Source organism: Taudactylus pleione, unplaced genomic scaffold (genome assembly GCF_031769625.1).
Source record: "Taudactylus pleione unplaced genomic scaffold, aTauple2 ptg000214l, whole genome shotgun sequence".
NCBI classification, from domain to species: Eukaryota; Metazoa; Chordata; class Amphibia; order Anura; family Myobatrachidae; genus Taudactylus; species Taudactylus pleione.
In genome coordinates this window covers 13509255-13530506 of record NW_028284616.1, presented here as the reverse complement: position 1 = coordinate 13530506, position 21252 = coordinate 13509255, and positions in this window count along the sequence as shown.

The window sequence follows — 21252 nt, the reverse complement described above, 5'->3', positions numbered from 1 at the left end:
TAGTACTCTGGTGTCTAGAATTTCTTCAGCAGCGGTAGCTGCTCGTCGCACCTTGTGGCTGCGATCCTGGAAGGCGGACGCAGATTCCAAGAAAGGTCTGGAAGCGTTGCCGTTTACCGGAGAAGTTCTCTTCGGTCCGGATCTGGATAAGATTGTGGCCACGCTGGCGGCAGCCAAATCTGCCTGTCTCCCGTCGGCCGCTGCTCCTTCTGGTTCGGGACCATCGTCCTTTCGGTCATCTAGGGCCCAGGGCAGGCCCAAACCACAGTCGTTTCCTCGACAGGCTGGCCCTAAGAAATCGGTCAAGCCCCGGAAGCAGGCATGGAGTACCAGACGTCCGGCCCCCAAGCCAGATGACAAGCCTGCGGCCTGACGGTCCGGGCCTCCCTTTGGGGGATCCCAGGGTGGGAGGCCGCCTGCTACAGTTCGCCCAGTGTTGGTCGACCACTACGACAGACACTTGGGTTCTGGAGGTGGTTTCTCACGGATACGCCCTCTCCTTCCGGCACAGACCCCCGGCTCGCTTCTTCACCACGGGTCTCCCATCAGACCGGAACAAGGCTACGGAGCTGCGGAAGGTATTGCACACTATGCTCCAGGCTGGAGTTATAGTGGCGGTTCCATTCTCCCAGAGGGGCCAGGGTTTCTATTCAAATCTATTTTTGGTACAGAAACCCAATGGGTCATATCGTCCGATTCTCAACCTCAAAGCACTCAACAAGTCTTTGCGGGTCCCGAAGTTTCGGATGGAGACCCTACGGTCCATCATTCTGGCGCTGGAACCTGGGGACTACTTGGTGTCATTGGACATACAGGACGCTTACCTGCATGTCCCTATTCTTTGGCGCCATCAACAGTTCCTCAGGTTCGCAATCAGCAGCGACCACTTCCAGTTTCGGGCGTTACCTTTTGGCCTGGCAACAGCACCACGTGTTTTCACCAAGGTGATGGCGGTCATGGCGGCTTCTCTGCGGCTGCAGGGAGTCCGCATGTTGCCGTATTTGGACGACCTGTTATTGGTGGCAGGATCTCCAGAGCTCCTGTTACGCCACTTGGACCTGACCATTGCACTGCTGCAACGGCACGGCTGGCTAATCAACTGGCAGAAGTCCACTCTAATCCCGTCTCGGAGGATTCTGCATCTTGGAGCCTTATTGGACTCGGGACAGCAAAGGATCTTCGTGACGGAGGACAAGATCTCTGCTTTACAGTCAAGGGTGCGCAGTTGTCTGCACAGCCGCCGGGTGTCCTTACACTCGGCGATGAGGTTACTGGGCTCCATGGTGTCGGTGTTCGACATGGTGGAATACGCCCAGTTTCACTCCAGACCTCTGCAGCACCTGATCCTGTCCAAGTGGAACGGGCTGACTCAGTCTCTGAAGTCCCAGACGATTGTGCTCACCCAGGAGGTTCGCCTGTCCCTTACGTGGTGGTTACAGACGAACCACCTCAACAAGGGACGTCCGTTCTGGGTTCCAAATTGGGTCCTGTTGACAACGGACGCCAGTCTTCGGGGCTGGGGAGCAGTTTCGGGTCCACACTTGTTCCAGGGCAGGTGGACGCCGACAGAAGCGGAGCTTCCAATAAATATCTTGGAACTCCGTGCGGTCTTCAATGCTCTCCAGCAGGCACAGCGGTTTCTCCAGGGTCGCCCGGTGCAGGTCCAGTCGGACAACGCTACCACCGTGGCCTACATAAACAGGCAAGGAGGAACTCGCAGTCGGGCGGCTCTCGTAGAGGTCTCTCGGATCCTGGTTTGGGCGGAGCGCAATCTTCCGGCCATATCAGCGGTCTTCATCCCGGGAGTGCTCAATTGGGAGGCGGACTTTCTAAGTCGCCAGGACGTTCATCCGGGGGAATGGTCCCTGCACCCGGACGTTTTTCAACTACTGGTGGACAGGTGGGGTCTTCCAGAAATCGACCTCATGGCGTCCCGGCACAACAACAAGTTGCCGGTGTACGGGTCTCGCACAAGAGACGAAGGGGCGTCTCTGGTGGATGCTCTGTCCGTCCGGTGGACGTTCCGGTTCGCATACCTGTTCCCTCCGGTCTCCCTTCTTCCACGGGTAATCCGGAAATTCAAACAGGAAGGAGGGACGCTCCTGTTGATAGCTCCCGCGTGGCCCAGACGGCACTGGTTCTCAGACCTTCAGGGTCTGTCCGTGGACATTCCTCTGCGGTTGCCGCTACGACCGGACCTTCTGTCTCAGGGTCCTTGCCTTCACCCGGACCTGACTCGGCTGTCTTTGACGGCGTGGCTGTTGAGACGGCCATGCTGAGGTCCCGGGGGTTTTCCAGCTCTGTGGTGCGTACCATGTTGCGAGCTCGGAAACCGTCTTCCGCGAGGATATACCATCGCGTGTGGCATACGTTCTTCCAGTGGTGTCGACCGAGAGGTTATGCACCGCGGGAGTTTCGTCTGTCTCGGATTCTCGCCTTCCTGCAAGCGGGACTAGATCATGGGCTTCGCCTTGCTTCTTTGAAGGTACAGGTTTCGGCCCTATCTGTCTGGTTTCACCGTAGGATTGCTACAATCCCGGATGTGCGCACCTTTATGCAGGGTGTTCTCCGCATTCAGCCGCCCTTTGTTCCACCTGTGGCGCCTTGGGATTTGGCTGTGGTCCTGAGGGCTCTCCAAGGACCGCCGTTTGAACCACTGGGCTCAGTGGATCTTAAATGGCTAACAGCTAAGACTGTTTTCCTTCTGGCCATTGCTTCGGCCAGACGTGTTTCTGAGTTAGGGGCTCTTTCTTGTAGACCCCCTTTCTTGGTTTTTTATGGGAACAGGGCAGTGCTCCGCACTCGGCCCGAGTTTCTTCCCAAAGTTGTTTCCCAGTTTCATATTAACGAGGAAATAGTTGTTCCGGCCTTTAACTCACCGGGTCTTTCCGTGGGTGAGGCCTCTTTGGATGTTGTGCGGGCCTTAAGGACTTATGTTGACCGCACTTCTTCGTTTAGGAAGTCGGACGTTTTGTTTGTCCTCTTTGGCTTCCGTAAAAAGGGTTGGCCTGCTTCAAAGCAAACTTTGGCAGCCTGGATCCGTATGGCTATTTCTGGAGCTTATCTTCATGAAGGCCTACCGGTCCCTCCTTCTCTGAAGGCTCATTCCACTAGGTCTGTGGGTCCTTCGTGGGCAGCTCGACGTGGTGCCTCGGCAGTTCAGATCTGCAAGGCTGCTACGTGGTCTTCTGTCCATACCTTCGTGAGGTATTACAGGTTTGACACCTTCGCCTCTCAGGATGCTTCCTTCGGGCGGCGGATTCTCCTTTCTGCACAGGAGCGTCCCCACCCTTAAAGGATACTGCTTTGGGACATCCCCAAGGTATCCTGTGGATACCCTATGGACCCTGAAGTAGAAAATATGAGATATGGTAAGAACTTACCCTTGTTATCTCTATTTCTACGAAGTCCATAGGGTTCCACAGGACTCCCGCCCTGTCGCACCTGTGCTGCAGATGGGCTTTGCTCTGGTCACCGGTTTTCCGTCTCCCTCTGGTGAGAATGTGATTCTTGTATGTGTCCAGATCTTTGTTCTCTCTCTTCCTTCTCCTCCTCCGGCCTATGGCTTGGTAACTAACTGAGGTGCCTTGGCCCGGGGGCGGGGTATAGGAGGGGGACCTAGTGCATCCTGGGAGGCTGAAAGCTTAACTCTTTGGTGCCCTGCGACTGACGTCACACCTATACCCCAAGGTATCCTGTGGAACCCTATGGACTTCGTAGAAATAGAGATAACAAGGGTAAGTTCTTACCATATCTCATATTTTTTAGCAATTAACAAATGCAAAGTCAAATCAATATTTGGAGTGACCAACCATTGCCTTCAAAACAGCATCAATTCTTCTAGGTGCACTTGCACAAAATCAGGGATTTTGTAGGATTATAGTCTGGGGCGCCGAGAGGGCGGGGGAGGTACTAATTACCCGGGCTTGCTGGAGGGGCCCGGGTCCAGCACCGCGCCCCCCCTCTTACATCACAGCAGCCCAGCACACTTTGCTGTGTGCTGGGCTGCACTGGGAGACTGCTCGAGGCTGCTAAAAAGCAGCCACAGCAGTCTCTTATGCCTGTGGGGGGAGCGATCAAGCCCCCCACTGGTTATGTGCCGGGCTGAGGGGGCTCACTACACCTCCCTCGCCAGCGCGCAGCACACAACTTTTTTTTTTTAACCTAAGGGGACATGGCTACGCCTCCTGCGATTAGGCCACCCCCCCTCTTGGCGGGCCTGATTATAGTCAGGTGTATGCTTAACCAATCATACCAAACAGGTCATAAAAATCATCATTTTCATATGACACATTTATTAACTGTAACAGAAACAGCTATGTAGGAGGCTTAAAACTTGGTGAGGGACAGCCAAACTCTGCTACAAAGGTGAGGTTGTGGAAGACAGTTTCATATCACAGGTCATACACCATGGCAAGACTGAGCATATATATATATATATATATATATATGCATTTTGCAAAGCTGTGCAATTACACTGCCGGGAACACTGGCAGTGCAACTACCGAATAAGAGGCATAGAATGGGAGGAGATTCCGATGGCTGCAGGGACAGATAGGACGAGAGCCATCTGTCCCTGCAGTTTTCAGCAGAAATTAGGATTATCCTTATATAACGCCATTCTCAGATGGCGTTATATAAAGTACGCCTTTAAGGATTATTTTTACGTGTTCCTGCTACCTGAATAGCAGAAAACTAACTGCTGTAGAGAGCATTGACTTGTTCTCAAAAGTGCATAGTTGTAAGAGTGTGGCATTAATGGAGATGATAATTATCTTCTCCGTTAACCCTTTCCTGCATAGCTGGGATACTTAAATCATGTGGAAATATTAGTTTCGGCATGATTTAAGTACAATTTTCTTGCTTAATAGACCCCATTATTCTTTCACGGGCTAGAAAAGCTAAAAAAATTGTATCATACAATACGGGTGTGTATTAAAAAATCTATAGTAAAAAAGTAAACAATGTCTAGGTAGACACCAACTGGTAGACAGGCAATAGGTCGACAAGTACAAAAAGTCAACGCACAAAATGTCGTCATGGATGAAGATTGATGTACAAAAGGTCGACATTGGAATGGTTGCCTCAAAAATGGTTGACATGTTTTTTTTTACCGTAATCTTCACCCTAACCCTTCCCTTGGTACCTAACTCTAACCCTCCCTTCTAGTGCCTAACCATCGGGGTAAGTGCCTAATCCTAACTGTCCCTCTTAGTGCCTAACCCTCCAGTAAGTGCTTAACCCTCCAGTAAGTGCCTAACCCTAACTGTCCTTCCTAGTGGCTAACCCTAACTGTCGGGGTAAGTGCCTAACCCTAAACATCCCTACTAGTGCCTAATCCTAACCCTCCAGTAAGTGCCTAACCATCCCTCCTAGTGCCTAACCCTAACCGTCGGGGTAAGTGCCTAATCCTAACCCTCCAGTAAGTGCCTTACCATCCCTCTTAGTGCCTAACCCTAACTGTCGGGGTAAGTGCCTAACCCTAACCATCCTTTAAAAAGAGCCTAACCCTCCAATAAGTGCCTAACCCTAAAAAATAAATATGTGTTGACCATTTTTGTGTAGACCATTCCAATGTCGACCTTTTGACTATGCTGACTATTCATCCATAACCTTTTTTGTTTCGACCTTTTGTATCAGTTGATCTTTTGTACCTGTAGACCTAGATATATTGATTGGAACCCATACCCTGTAAGTGCCTAACCCTAACCTTCCTTCCTAGTGCATAACCCTAAATGTCGGGGTAAGTGCCTAACCCTAACCATCCATCCTAGTACCTAACCCTACCTGTATACCTGTTGCCTGTCTACCATTTGGGCCCGTATTCAACTAGTTTTGCACCTGCAATACTTTTTTGTCTGCCGGACTTTTTGCCTACATCGCGTGTTTTAGCAGCGGAAACTTATCGCGCGCGTCCTGCAATTCACCCTATTCCAGAGGTTCCCAAAGTCCGCCATTACAGTCCACGTTTTAGGGATATCCATGCTTGAGCACAGGTGACTTAATTAGTACCTCAATCCATTTGATTTAACCATCTGGACTCAAGCTTGGATATCCCTAAAACGTGGACTGTAATGGCAGACTTTGGGAACCTCTGCCCTATTCAATTCCAAAACACGCGAAAACGCAACCTGGTGAATGCAAACCAGGCGAAAAGTGCTGTCGGAATTGGGGAAATCAGCCTGACACCCCCTAAAAGATGCACTAACATTGGGGATCAATGAACATACCCCCGAATAGCCCTAATAAAGCTATTTGGGATTCTTAAGGGGTGTCAGTTTCTTCTAATTAGCGTCTTTGCACAAGTGGTGAAGAATAGCATTAAGCAGTTTTTTTTCAAGAAAATAAGTAGTCCTGTCAAATTTATGGTACTTGAAAATGGGTGCAAGCACGGTTTAAAGTCGAAAAAGGTTAAAAAATTTACCTGAAGCAAGCACCTGCAATCAAAAAAACACCTCACCCATACTTGCAGACCCCCCTAAAGTCTATTTCGCTAGTTTATAAGTTTGTTACCCCATTTTGCACTTTTTCGCCCCCATTTTCAAAGTGTTTTTTAGGGGTGTTCCTCAATTTTTTTAGTTTTTCTTTTACGCAGTTATCCTTTGGGGGGCTGTCCCAAGGGTGCTGAGTGGTTTCCCCACCTTTGCATCCCAAAACAGTGTTTTTGCACTTTTTTTCTCCACCTATTCAGAGGCGAATCTTTTTCACCTATTACATTGCAATGCGTTTTCGCGTACGCGGAAAGTGTTTGCAATTGACTACGGAGATAAGTTTCCGCCTGGCGAAAAGTCTCAATCAGCGATACCTTTTCACGGATTCTGGCTTTTCGCGGCAATTGAATCCAGGCCTTGGTGTCTATCTAGACACTGTCAACCTTTTTACTGTAGCTCTATTGATTGGAAACCATCCAATACTGTGTTGGACGTTCTCTGTACAGTTGTGGCCTCAAAAATCCCTCGTGGACTGCCAATTGGCCAACCAACTTTATTGTTATTGATTGCACAATAAAATATTAATCTCTGTGGCTGGCTGTTAAATAAAATAGAGTTTGATTCTGTGAGTGTCTTTATTATGCAGCATTTGTGGCATTTTGATTTACAATGCATGATTGTATTTATATGGAAACACAGTAAATAATTTATGATGCTTGTGTGTCTGTTTATTGTAATTTATGGCACTGTTTATGGCACACGGAGTGAGTGTGTAATGTTGTATTACTTTACTGAATAATATAAAGTTTTTAAGCCATTGTGAATTTGGTATCAATTACTTAACATTTAAAGATTTTAGTGTTAATTATTTGATTCAAAATTATCAAATGTTTATATTTAATAATGTATTTACACATTATGGAGTTAAGTTTGGCAGTAACTTTAGTTACTCTCAGTTTTAACTATTTGCGGCATATTCGCCGGAAACACCCTTTTTAGGGGGATAGTCACAAATATGAAGTATTCCCCAGATGTATTATGGAGGGACAGCAATATATATCACTGATATCTGCTGCTGTCCCTCAATTTCTGCCAGCAGCCACAACCCCCATAGGTTTCTATGCAATGCTGTTGGATTTACCTACGCATTCTGGAGCTTGGTCCCCGCAGCTTATGCCATCTAAAGATGGCGTTCTATTAGTAGACCACGCATGGCAGGAGTCCCGGTACAGGAGTGAAGAGACCGTTGATGCGGTCACTGCCCTCCCAGCACATCGCAGGGATGGGTTCCTTTCGGAGCCCCTGTCCCTGTGGGTGCTCTTTCATACACCCGGACGGTATGATCACATAGTGCAATGTGATTATAGATGCTATTGTCGCACCCAGATCGCATTGAGTATGCGATTATTGATAAAGGGGCCTGTTTGCAAATATGATACTAATGTGGTTATATTACAAACTGACATAATTAACACCATTTAAGTCTAACCACTGTGGATTTGCCCAATATTTTAGACATTTACAGGAAACAAAAGTCTGTGGCACTGACGACTACAATAAGGGTTAAAGGATGGGCAACCATGAGGAAAATATGGTTCATCATGTATTATAATAATGTGCTGTTTATGTCCATTTGCCAGATCTACTCATGACATATGTTCACAAAGTTTCTTTTGCTGTTGAAATATATATGCTAAAGAAAATGATTATGATACAGAAGGTTCCTTTTCATATCTATTTATAATATAATTTTGTGGGATTATAATTGGAATATTTAATAGTTGAAGGTGGTGTATGAAAATGATTCCACAATATGATGTAACTGCCCTATCTGTTTATGAGACTCGTTAGATATGCAAATGTACCATTATAACAAAATAATAATTAAGCTGGCCACACACTAGACCAACTTCCATCCAACCAGCCAACTTGTTGATTGGTTGGAATAAAAATCTGGTAAGGTATGAAAGCAAATGACAATCAGCAATTTTCTCCCAAATGGCGGAAAATGAACAAAAACTGTTGTTTGAACAAATTGTTTAGATCAAACATTTAAAAAACTTGTCTGACGACCATTTTCATCTGTTTTCTGGTATTTAGGAGCAAATTGCTGATCATCATTTACTCCCATTCCTTACCAGATTTTCATTCCAACCAATCAACAAGTTGGCTGGTTGGATGTAAGTTGGTCTAGTGTGTGGCCAGCTTTAGATAGCTATGAAATAAAAAATAAATAAATATATATATATATATATACTTAATTGGATTTAATAATGCCCAGATTTATACTCTGCAATTAAACCCATTTTGGACACAAACAAATTTAGGAAATATAAATACATCTTTCAATGTGGCCCACTGGTTTCCTATACCGATTGTACTATTTGCGCCATGCTAACTCTGGCACACAAGATACAAAGGTGCAAAGTTAGAAGTATTACTTTCCCGTTTGAACTTTCCCTGCAATTAAATGTAAAGTTTCCTGCTTTCTTCCAATTAACTATTTATTTGACACTCTTTACAGATGAAATCAGAATGTAGAAGCAAAAGCAGAAATATGGTATCATCACAATGTGTAAAACAGCCTGTTGTGAAAGTGCATTTGCATAAAATGTTGCTGTAACGCTGCTCATCTCTACCCCTTATTAAGGTATTGGGCCTGATTTAGAGCCGCATGCAAAGCCGATGTTCACGGAGATGAGCAATTGCTACTGCGCATGCTGGAAAATCACGTTATCGGCGATGTCTTGGAGAAGTGACAGGTGTTTCTTGGCAGTGACAGGGAGGTGGCTAAACAGACGCACAGAGAAGGTCCGTCTTATGAGTGTGTTATGGGAGTGTCGCAGGCGTGTCACTAAAATCTTTGCGTACTCGGGCGCTTAATCGTTCACTTTGGATGCCATACTCAGATGGTAAATCTACACCTGGCATAGGGCTGGTGCAAGTTTTGATGTTGTGATCGATCGTGGCGTCTAAAGATGCACCAGGCGGTATAACAGCATTTACAGACTCTGAAAGTGAGCATCTCAGTCCTTGCATGGATGTATGCCAGGAAAAGACTTTGTAGCAACATTTGCATAAAGCAGCAGACTGGCACTGCCAAAAGATACAGTGGCAGCAGCATCCGCATCTACCTCTGATTCAGGCCTATTGTGCCATACAACAAAGCAGGGTGGCCGACATTCTGGCTGCCCCTCTGGGAGGGGGCAGCCAGATCAGCAAAGCAAGGGGGCGTATCCGGCATTGGGGGCAATGCGGGGTGTGGTCACGCGATCACGTAATTTTGGCCCCGCTACACAATGCAGAGATTACAGGCATTCTGAAAAATGCCAAAATGACACTATTCAAAATGACACTATTCAGTGTGATCGCTCCCCCCCACAGACATAGGAGACTGCTGTGGCTGCTGCTCTGTGTACTGGGCTGCTGTGAGATAAGAGGGAGAAGGACGGCGCCGGACCCGGGCCTCCATCTGGCCCCTCCAGCAAGTCCGAGCCCAGGTAATTAGTACCCGCTCCCCCCCTCCTGGTGCCCCTGGTCATATTTGTGAAGTTTGTGCAGATAGAACTGCACTGCATGTAGTGGTAAATTGCATTTTCTAACACAAACTGCTCACTGTGCTGTGTCTGCCACAACTGGAACTACAGTATTATACAGATCATACAGACCTTGTTTCCACATGATCCAAGCAAATATTTTTATTTTTTGAGAATGGCAAGTTATACCATAATTATCAGTGTAAGAGTGCAATAGCAGTTCTATAATTTCACAAAAATAAATAAGATAAAATGGTTTATGTGATCTATAAAAGTTTGGAGCTTTGTTATTACTCACCCGAAATACATTCAAAACCTATTATATAGGACTGTGGAAGTTCAAAACATGGCTGGTTATAACATCTAATGATTTTAGTACATGTGATGTAGCATCATTGGCTGGGTTAGATGTCATCTCCTAACATCGCCATATCAGGAAATACAGAGTTACTGTACCACTTTGAAAAGTTTTAGTAAAATGAAAGCTAGCCCAGGCCTGGAATATTGATAGGTCTCCCACCATCATTCTACACCCTGCCAGACACCTTTTTATGCAACTGGAAATTTTTGTTCCTAAAAATCACACTATAAATATGCATATACAGATAGAATTCTGTATCTGTGTACAATGTACATTCAAGAGGTCTAAACCAGGATTTTGAAATAAAATGGTTCCTATAAAGCTCAGTCCAATAATCACCTCGCATATGGAAAATTACCTCGTACATATTAACATTTTAAGCCCCAACACAAATGCATTACCCCATATACAGAAATCTATTTATTAATAGGTTTTAAATAGTTTTTTATGCTATATTCTGATTTTTTATTAAGCTCCAACATTGTTTATATATTATATGTTTATCTAGATATAAATTATATTTTTTTTTACCTTTTAATAATCTATTTATATGTATTTATGGAGCAATGTAATCTTATTATTATGTACTTTTCACAGGGAAAATTTTCCCCTATAGAATGAAGATTGCCAATTGGTGCCTATATATCTAAAACAAGATTGGAACATAAACAAAAGCCACATGGCTACCTCTATTGGATGTTATGGTGACGCAGTAACACTTCTGGTTCTGTGTTCCAGGGAAGGGATACCGCGAACTACACTAATATTGACTTTATGGACAATCTACATCAAGTAAGAGAAGCACAAAGCAGTAACAATACTGAACATCTGTGTAACATATAGATTAACCCCATGAAAGTAGATTTATCCATCATTAGAGACCATTCTTTATCACCTCAGGGTCATTGTTTTTATCCTTTTTAGGTTTTATTCTTAATTTTATATCTATTATAGTAGGAGTAAATTTGCAAATATGCAAGACATTGGTTTATATGAGTAGTTGATATTAATATATTACAACCCATGTGGATGTGACCTAGGAAGCAATTAACCACCATGGTATATAAAGGTTCAGATCAGGACTCCACTACACCTTGCCTTGAGGAAGAGCTGCACAGCTCAAAACGTGTTGGCTGCGGAGTGGAGTCACCTTGGGTGGAGAGGAGCCTGATCCTGAAGTTGGTGTTTGTGGGTGCTGGGTCGGTGGGGTTGCAGAGCCTTACAACAATGTGGATCTAACACACTGCTTTCTGGTAAAGCCTCCAATCTACATTATTATCATTTTTGGATATGTGTGTTGAATAGTTTGAAATAAATTAGCATTTAACAAAATTACACTATGTTGGGGATATTTTCTCCTTTATATTTTCATATATATTGAATATCTTTGAGCTGTGGGATGCTGAGAGACAGCAACAAGCAAATACAACAGGAAAGGGAAGTAATATTCCACCCTTCTATATATATATATATATTTTGGTATATTTATTTGTATGTATATAATTATAGATTTGTTACGTCTTTGGTAACTGATGCCTTTTAATGTAGCTGGGAAATGATTTCACATACTGGGCCTGATACAGCAGCGAACGCACTGCCCAGTTCGAGTTCGATTATTTATGCAGTTCGATAATTCAAATTATTATTTTCGCAGTTCGATTACTTACCTTCGCGATTGCATTGGGATTACATATGCACAGAGGATCTATTTGCAAAGTGAGTGTCATGTGGTCAGCGTTTGGCGGTGGTAACGGGGAGTGTGGTTAAGTAAATGCAGGCATGTTTGACTGTTTCAACCCCATTTCATGGGCGTGCATAAATTAGCTATAACGATTGCATTTGCAGCATGAGCCCTCTCTGCGTGTGAGGAGAGCTGCAGTGTTTGCGGCTGCTGTACATGCTGCATGACTGCTTGATGTTTACGCAGGAGTGCAACATTGGACGGATATGAGCAGAGCCGGATTTAGACCTCATGGTCATAGGCAAGATACCAGTTTTAGGCCGCCCTCCCTCAAACAATCCATAGCAAAATATTTTAATTGCTGATCATGCCCGTGTACAGCACCCTGAACAAAAGTAATGGAGCTCCTCCAGTCAGTGGGACACTGCAAATTCCAACACCTCCGACCTGGGCCAGTTCCAGTTCCCTTTGGCGCCCCCCATATGTGAAAAAAAAAATGCAAAAATCAAAGAGGGCGTTCATCACTCTAGGGGGCATGCCTAGAAGAAAGTGGATGTGCTGCTGCAGTGTGCTGCTGCTTCATCCCCTTCCGCAGCCACTCCCAGAATGCCATGTGCAACGCATTCTGGGAGACTGGGAGGGATTGGGAACAGCAACATAGTTTGTGAACATGGCGCCACCAGAGTTTGCATGTTATGCCACACAGTAATACTTCTTATACACATTATGCCAAACTGTAGTAATGCCCATTATTTATAACTAGAGATGAGCGGTTTGGATTCTGTGGAATCCGAACCGCTCCGAACATTGGGGATCCGAGTCCCCCCGAACGCTGTTCGGGTGTTCCCCGCCTGACTCAGATCCTAGGCCGAGCCGCAGCTCCCTGATGTCAGATTGTCGCGAGAGAATCCGACGTCAGGGCTCCTCTAGTGTAGGGTAGACCGCTGTGATAGCAGTCTGCCCTACACAGACACAAACACACAGCCGCCAGCGGCAGGTGTGTGTTTGTAATAGCAGCCAGTGAGAGTCAGGCAGACTCTCATTGGCTGCTGTACAGAGGGAGCCGGTTGGAGATCACTCATGAGCCCTGTCTTCCGGCTCCCTCCTCAGCGCGTGACAGCAGAGCAGAGCAGACGGCGGCGGGAGCGGGGATTCAGGTAAGTTTTCTTTTTTTTTTTTTTTATGCGTGTGTGTAAGGGGGCATACTACTACTGGGGGCCTGCTAGTGGGGGGCATATTACTACTGGGGGCCTGCTAAGTGGGGGCCTGCTAATGGGGGTTATACTACTACTGGGGGCCTGCTACGTGGGGACACTACTACTATTGGGGCTTGATAGTGGGGGCATATTACTACTGGGGGCCTGCTAAGGGGGGGCATATTACCGCTGGGGGCCAGCCAAGGGGGGGCATATTACTACTGGAGGCCTGCCAAGGGGGGGCATATTACTACTGGGGACCTGCTAAGGAGGGGCATATTACTACTGGGGGCCTGCTAAGGGGGGGCATATTACTACTGGGGGCCTGCTGAGGGGGGGCATATTACTACTTGGGCCTACTAATGGGGGCACTACTACTACTGGGGGCCTGCTAAGGGGGGGCATACTACTACTGGGGGCCTGCTAAGAGGGGGCATATTACTACTGGGGGCCTGCTAATGGGGGGGCATACCACTACTGGGGGCCTGCTAATGGGGGGGCATACCACTACTGGGGGGCATGTTAATGGGGGCACTACTACTGGGGCACTACTACTGGGGGAACTGCTACTGGGGGGCATTCTACTTGGGGCATGCTAATGGGGCACTACTTCTCGGGGCTTGCTAATGGGGGCACTACTACTGGGGGCCTGCTAATGGGGGCACTACTACTGGGGGGCATACTACTGGGGGGCATGCTAATGGGGGGCATACTACTGGGGGGCATGCTAATGGGGGGCATACTACTGGGGGGCATGTTAATGGGGGGCATACTACTGGGGGGCATACTACTACTGGGGGCACTGCATAAGGGGCCCTACTACTAAGGGGACTGCATAGGGGGCACCACTACTGGGGCCATTGTGTAAGGGACACCACTGCTGGGGGCATTGTATAAGTGGTACTACTACTGTGGGCATTGTATAAGGGGCATTACTACTGTGGGCTTTGTGTATAAGGGTCACTACTGTGGGCATTGTGTAAAAGGGTCACTACTGTGGGCATTGTGTAAAAGGGGCACTACTGTGGGCATTGTGTAAAAGGGGCACTACTGTGGGCTTTGTGTAAAAGGGGCACTACTGTGGGCATTGTGTAAAAGGGGCACTGCTGTGTGTATTAACATAAATAAGAGACACTACTTTATGGTGTAATGTGAATCAGGCCCTATGTGCGGTGTAATGTGAATAAGATTGTGCACTGTGACTCCTTGGGCTGTAGCCCACAATGTAACAAGTACTGTGATTCTGCTGGCCGTACCCCACTGGGTGGGTGCACTACTTTTCATTTCTGCCACTGCAATGTGTCATAGATGTGCTTTAAATTGTGGTGTCTGTGCCGCTGCGCCGCTGCTTTGTCGCTTAGTAACCAGTCAGCTCACTGCAACCTTTAGCCAATTATGTTGAAAACAATATTATAAGCTGTGGGGTGGTCTAAATTGACTATAAAGGACTGGAAATTAATGTTATTGAGGTTAATGATACTCTAAGAAGAAAAAAAGGAGCAATTTATGTGATTTTAGCTTTTTTTGTCAATTTTGTCAAAATCCAAATCCAAAGCCAGATGACGAATTAGAACCAAATCCAAATCCGGCAAAAATGGTCCGGTGCATATCCCTAATTATAACACATTATTCCACGCAGTAATGCCCCTTACACAGTATGCCACACGCAGTAATGCCCTTTATAACCCATTATACCACACTGAGTAATGCCCTTTATAATACCTTATGCAGCACACAGCTCATGTAACTTCCATACATCGGGGAGCCAGGTAATACAGACACCTGCCAGCCAGTATCAACCTATCACTGCACACATCCAAGCCAGGGAAAGAAATCTCAGTTTAAAAACAAGCACAAAACAAATATGTCGAATCAGCCTCCTTCTGCAACCCTCCACCACCAGGAATCAATAACAGGAGGGTCCTAAATATATTAATATACCTTAACATCCTGGATGAATTTATAATATGCAGAGTGCAGACACAACCCCCTGTGACAATATCACTGGGATTCTGTATACATAATAATCATTATTATGTATACAGAATCCCAGTCATATTATTAATGTACTTTCAGTCTGTTACTTACTTTTTAGGAGCTGTTAGACAGCTCTTGGCTGCGAACAGCTCTTCATCAACGGGCTCCTCATGAACGAACAGAAATACACAAAAATACCAAGCGCAATTTCCTAAGGGTACCTCTCAAACACTGTCCACTATAAAATCTAAAGGAAGTCCATATGAATCACCAGTCTTCTATCCAATAGAAATGTGTATCTTCCTCTTTTTCCCTCCGAGAGAAGAGAAAAATCAACCAATAAGTAAATGTGAATCCTTTTGCTGGGGTGACAATATCCTTACTTACATGTAAATTTTAAATCTCTCTCCTCAACTTTTCCAATTCATTAGTTTCACCTAGATGGACTTCTATGAAAGAATCCCGTTGTCCCTCAAAAACAATTTAGAAACAGGTATACCCCATAGTGTAATTCCACACAAAACTTTATTACATACTTATATTTTTACAATAAAATGCCTGCGTACCAGAGGGGGCCTTCAGATCAAGGCAGATAATATCAACATATACACCAATGGGCTTTTGTTCCGGATAAAAAGACCATGTCCGTATAGTACCTCTCCAATCTGGTCCAGTCCCCAACAGGCCGCGGTCCTTATGGTCACACTGTCACACTATCGCGTTTCGCCTTTTAGCCTTTATCAAAGTGTGACACATCTAGATTAAACAGCTCTTTTATAGTGTAAACCACACCCCTTAAACTAATCACAGGGGTGTGACCCAATACAGCACTCAAGATGTCCATCGCGCACCGGAACTGACGTCATTTTGTAGTTCTACGGTCGCGTGGACATCAGCAAAAAAACACCGGGGATAAGCGCCGGAAGTGACGTCACTCTTCCGGCGTGACGGAAGTGGTGTCACTCTTCCAGCGCGCCGGTTCTGACTCGTCCACCTGTCTCCTATTCCACTTCCGGCGGAATGGTGCGCTACGTAGTCAATCGGTCCTCCAGTGTTCACTACCAACTTCCGGTTTTCGCCGGCAAACACGTGACCACCATGGCAGGTCCTTTACTTCAGCGTTCCCCACCAGAAGCAACCATAGGGGATCAATTATAATTCCTACTCATCGATCCATGGAAGAAAGTTCCTACTTCTTAATAAAGTGCTGTGCATTAGGAAAAATTACATACTTATCGAAGTAAAACACATCATAAAAGGGGGAATATAAAAAAGAAATAATTACATAAGAACATCATAAGAACATAGGTAAAAAAAAACATCATAAGAACATAGCTAAAAAACCAAAGTAGCTAAAACAGAATGAACTATTATAAAAACCATTTGATTTCGAAATCGCTATTTAACCCTTTGGGTTCTAATGTTTGAAAATCATAAATAAGCTTCATTTCTGCTTGGGCTAATGCTTTTTCACTACTTTTGGTCCTCCAATTCCCAGTTATTTTTCTCAGGCCTACCATCAGTTTGATATTAGATACAGAACACTCATGGACTTTTTTGAAATGTTCTGATACAGAGTGTTTGTCAAAGCCTTTTTTAATATTACACAGATGCTCTGGCCACCTGTCTCTCAATCTTCTCTTTGTCTTGCCTATATACTGTAGGTCACAACTACATTCAATTAAATGAATGCAGTTAGTGCTATTGCATGTCATAAAATCTCTTATCTTAAATTCATTCTGCGTGCTGTTAGAAACCACACTTTCAATTTTGGTGGGTTGTTGTTTATGTAAAATACAAACCTTACAAAACCCACATCTATGAACCCCTTTAGTTTTAATCCGTCCTGTTTTTCATTCCTCAATTGCACTTTTCACAAAATGATTCTTAAGGTTCGGTGCCTTTCTGTATATAAACTGGGGAACTACAGGTATAAAATCCTTAAGGACAGGGTCTGGTCTTAAAATAAATCAATTTTTCTTAAAAATCTGTTCAACTTTCCGAAATTGTGAATTAAAAGTAGTTATAAATGGTAAAAATGTTGAATCTTTTGTATCAATAATTTTTTTCTCTTTATATTCTCATAAATTACCCTGGGGTATTTCCTGCATCTCTTCTATTATTTCCCCAATTTTCTCTCCATCATATCCTTTAGTAGTAAACTTCTGTCTTAGCTCCTCTGCTTGTTCCTTAAAAACCTCGTTATTAGTGCAGTTACGATGCACTCTTTGCTTTTTGGAATATTTCTTAGCCATTTTGGATGATGGTGACTTTTGACATTAATATAAGAGTTACTGTCTGTTGGTTTAGAATAGTTTTTTGTAAGGAGACGGCTACCTTCCCCATAAATAACTAAATCTAAAAAATGTACTTCCTTATTATTAATATTAAAATTTAAAATAATATTAAAATGATTAGTATTTAGTGTTTCACAAAATTTTACCAGATCTTCCTCACTGACAGTCCATATAAAAAAAATATCATCTATATACCGAATCCATAAGGCAATGTATTGTAAAAACGGGTTATTATCCCAAATTACTTGTTCCTCCCACCAGCCCATGAAAAGATTAGCGTAGGCTTGGGCGAAACGGGTACCGATAGCTGTCACTTTTTTTTGCAAGAAATACTGACCCTTAAACCAAATGAAATTATTGGTTAAAATAAATGAAATACCTTCTTTAATGAACTTCAATAAATTAGAGTTAAAATTACTATATTTTTCCAATGTATGTGTCACTGCTTGTATACTCAAATTATGGTAAATAATAGTATACAGTGAGCATACATCATCTGTCACTAAAAAACAATCCGATAGGCCTTCAATGCTCTTTACTTTTCTTATAACGTCCATGGTGTCTTTCACATAAGACTGTAATTCAATAACTTTTGGCTGAAGAAAAAAATCAACATCGTGGGACAGATTAGAAGTGATGGAATCTGTCCCAGCTATTATTGGATGTCCCGGAGGGTCATTCATGTCCTTGTGAATTTTCGGAAGGACATATATCACTGGGAGTACTGATTCTTTTTTTATTAAATACTCTCTCACAGTTGGAGATATAGTACCTTCATTTTCATATTTTTCCAACATTTGGATAAAATTCTCTTTGATTTAATCACTAGGATTACCTCTAAGGAGCATGTACATATCTTTATCATTGAGTTGTCTTTGAATCTCTTTATCATATTTTTCTACATCCATGATGACAACTCCCCCCCCTTATCTGCGGGTTTTATTATGATATCCCGATTTTTTTCCAATTTTATCATGGCCTCAAATTTCTCTTTACTTAAATTGTGATTAGAGGTTTTTGAGGGTAGAATTTTCTCAATTTCCGAACAGACTATATTATTAAAACTGTTGATAAAACAACCCCTATTAAAAACAGGATTAAAAGTGGACTTAGGTTTAAAAACTTCATTATTTGCCTGCGTTTTAATATCTTTTCCAATAAAATATTTTTTTAAACTCACTTTTCTAATAAATTTTTGGATATCCAGATAAGTTTCAAATTTGTTTAATTTGTTTACAGGTGCATATTTAAGACCTTTACTTAAAACTGCTTCTTCACTGTCCGTAAGGACATATGAACTCATATAAAATATTTTTGTACTGGAATCTTTTTCAGTCTTTATTTTTCCACAGTCTTTTCTATTTTTAGCAACAACCTTATCTCTGATCTTTTTTCTTAAAACCTTTCCTCTTTTCCCTCTATGTGTCGGTTTGGAATGTTTCTTAGCTATGTCTTTCTCCCTCTCCAAAAAAACTTCTCTTTCTAAGGCATCGAATCTATTTCTCACAGGAAAATCATTCTGATATGTCCTTGAGTTAAACCTACATCTTGGTGAATATAAAACTCTCCTGTTTCCATAATTTTCCCTACCTAAATATCTATATCTCTTATCCTCAGAATTTATATTCTCATATTTTCTTTGTCCGTTATACGGTTTCCTTTCATTAAATCTTCTTTTTTCTAGATCTTTTTTGTAGGGATATTTAACTCTACCAGGTGATTGGTATCCTGAATGTCTCATTTTTTTGGTACAATTGGTGTTTTATGAATGGGACATTCTGATACTTCATCATACTCATCTTCCTCACTTGTCACACTAAAAATCCTTTCTCTCATATTCCTTAGATCACATCTGTCCTTAATAACTGTTTTCTTAAAATCAAATCTTTTTCTTTTTTTACAACTTTGAACTCCATCTTTCTTTCCATCTCTTTACATTCTGATGATTCAATTAATGATGTGATTTCTGAAATTTCATTTTCTATACTTGCAAGTTCAGCCTTTCTTTCCTTAATAATAAGATTCATCAAGGAAAGGGAGCAAGTTCTCAAGATATTCTCCCATTCCTCATTAAAATCTCTATTGGAGGAATTAAATGCACATATTTTTTTATTTGTAATCCCTTAGGGATAAGTTGCTCCGCCAGATACCTCTCCAAGGTAACAGCCTCCCACCATATCTTGCTTTCTTTAGTCAAAACTTTTTCTAGTTTATCCATAACTCCTTCTAGATCTTCATCTACAAGAATTGTGGACTCTTTGCTATTATTACTCTGATCAAAAATAGATTTAACAATCATTTGTCTCTTTTCCGAGTACCCTAACATGGTCAGCAGATTTTCGTGGGTGATATAGGATATTCAGAGAAATAATTAAAAAATCTGCGCTCCAAATTATGGAATATGCTGCTTAGCAAATAATGTGGTCCCCACCACACTTATACAGAACAGAAATACACAAAAATACCAAGCACAATTTCCTAAGGGTGCCTCTCAAACACTGTCCACTATAAAATCTAAAGGAAGTCCATATGAATCACCAGTCTTCTATCCAATAGAAATGTGTATCTTCCTCTTTTTCCCTCCGAGAGAAGAGAAAAATCAACCAATAAGTAAATGTGAATCCTTTTGCTGGGGTGACAATATCCTTACTTACATGTAAATCTGAAATCTCTCTCCTCAACTTTTCCAATTAATTAGTTTCACCTAGATGGACTTCTATGAAAGAATCCCGTTGTCCCTCAAAAACAATTTAGAAACAGGGATACCCCATAGTGTAATTCCACACAAAACTTTATTACATACATATATTTTCACAATAAAATGCCTGCGTACCAGAGGGGGCCTTCAGATCAAGGCAGATGATATCAACATATACACCAATGGGCTTTTGTTCTGGATAAAAAGACCATGTCCGTATAGTACCTCTCCAATCTGGTCCAGTCCCCAACAGGCCGCGGTCCTTATGGTCACACTGGAGGACCGATTGACTATGTAGCGCACCATTCCGCCGGAAGCGGAATAGGAGACAGATGCACCTAGTAATAGAAACAGGTGGACGAGTCAGATCCAGCGCGCGGGAAGAGTGATGCCGGATTTTACATAAACAACAACCCACCAAAATAAAAAGTGTGGTTTCTAATAGCACGCAGAATGAATCTAAGATAAGAGATTTTATGACATGCAATAGCACTAACTGCATTCATTTAATTGAATGTAGTTGTGGCCTACAGTATATAGGCAAGACAAAGAGAAGATTGAGAGACAGGTGGTCAGAGCATCTGTGTAATATTAAAAAAGGCTTTGACAAACACTCTGTATCAGAACATTTCAAAAAAGTCCATGAGTGTTCTGTATCTAATATCAAACTGATGGTAGGCCTGAGAAAAATAACTGGGAATTGAAGGACTAAAAGTAGTGAAAATGCATTAGCCCAAGCAGAAATGAAGCTTATTTATGATTTTAAAACATTAGAACCCATAGGGTTAAATAGCGATTTCAAAATCAAATGGTTTTTATAATAGTTCATTCTGTTTTAGCTACTTTGGTTTTTTAGCTATATTCTTATGATGTTTTTTTTTACCTATGTTCTTATGATGTTCTTATGTAATTATTTCTTTTTATATTCCCCCTTTTATGATGTGTTTTACTTCGATAAGTATGTAATTTTTCCTAATGCACAGCACTTTATTAAGAAGTAGGAACTTTCTTCCATGGATCGATGAGTAGGAATTATAATTGATCCCCTATGGTTGCTTCCGGTGGGGAACGCTGA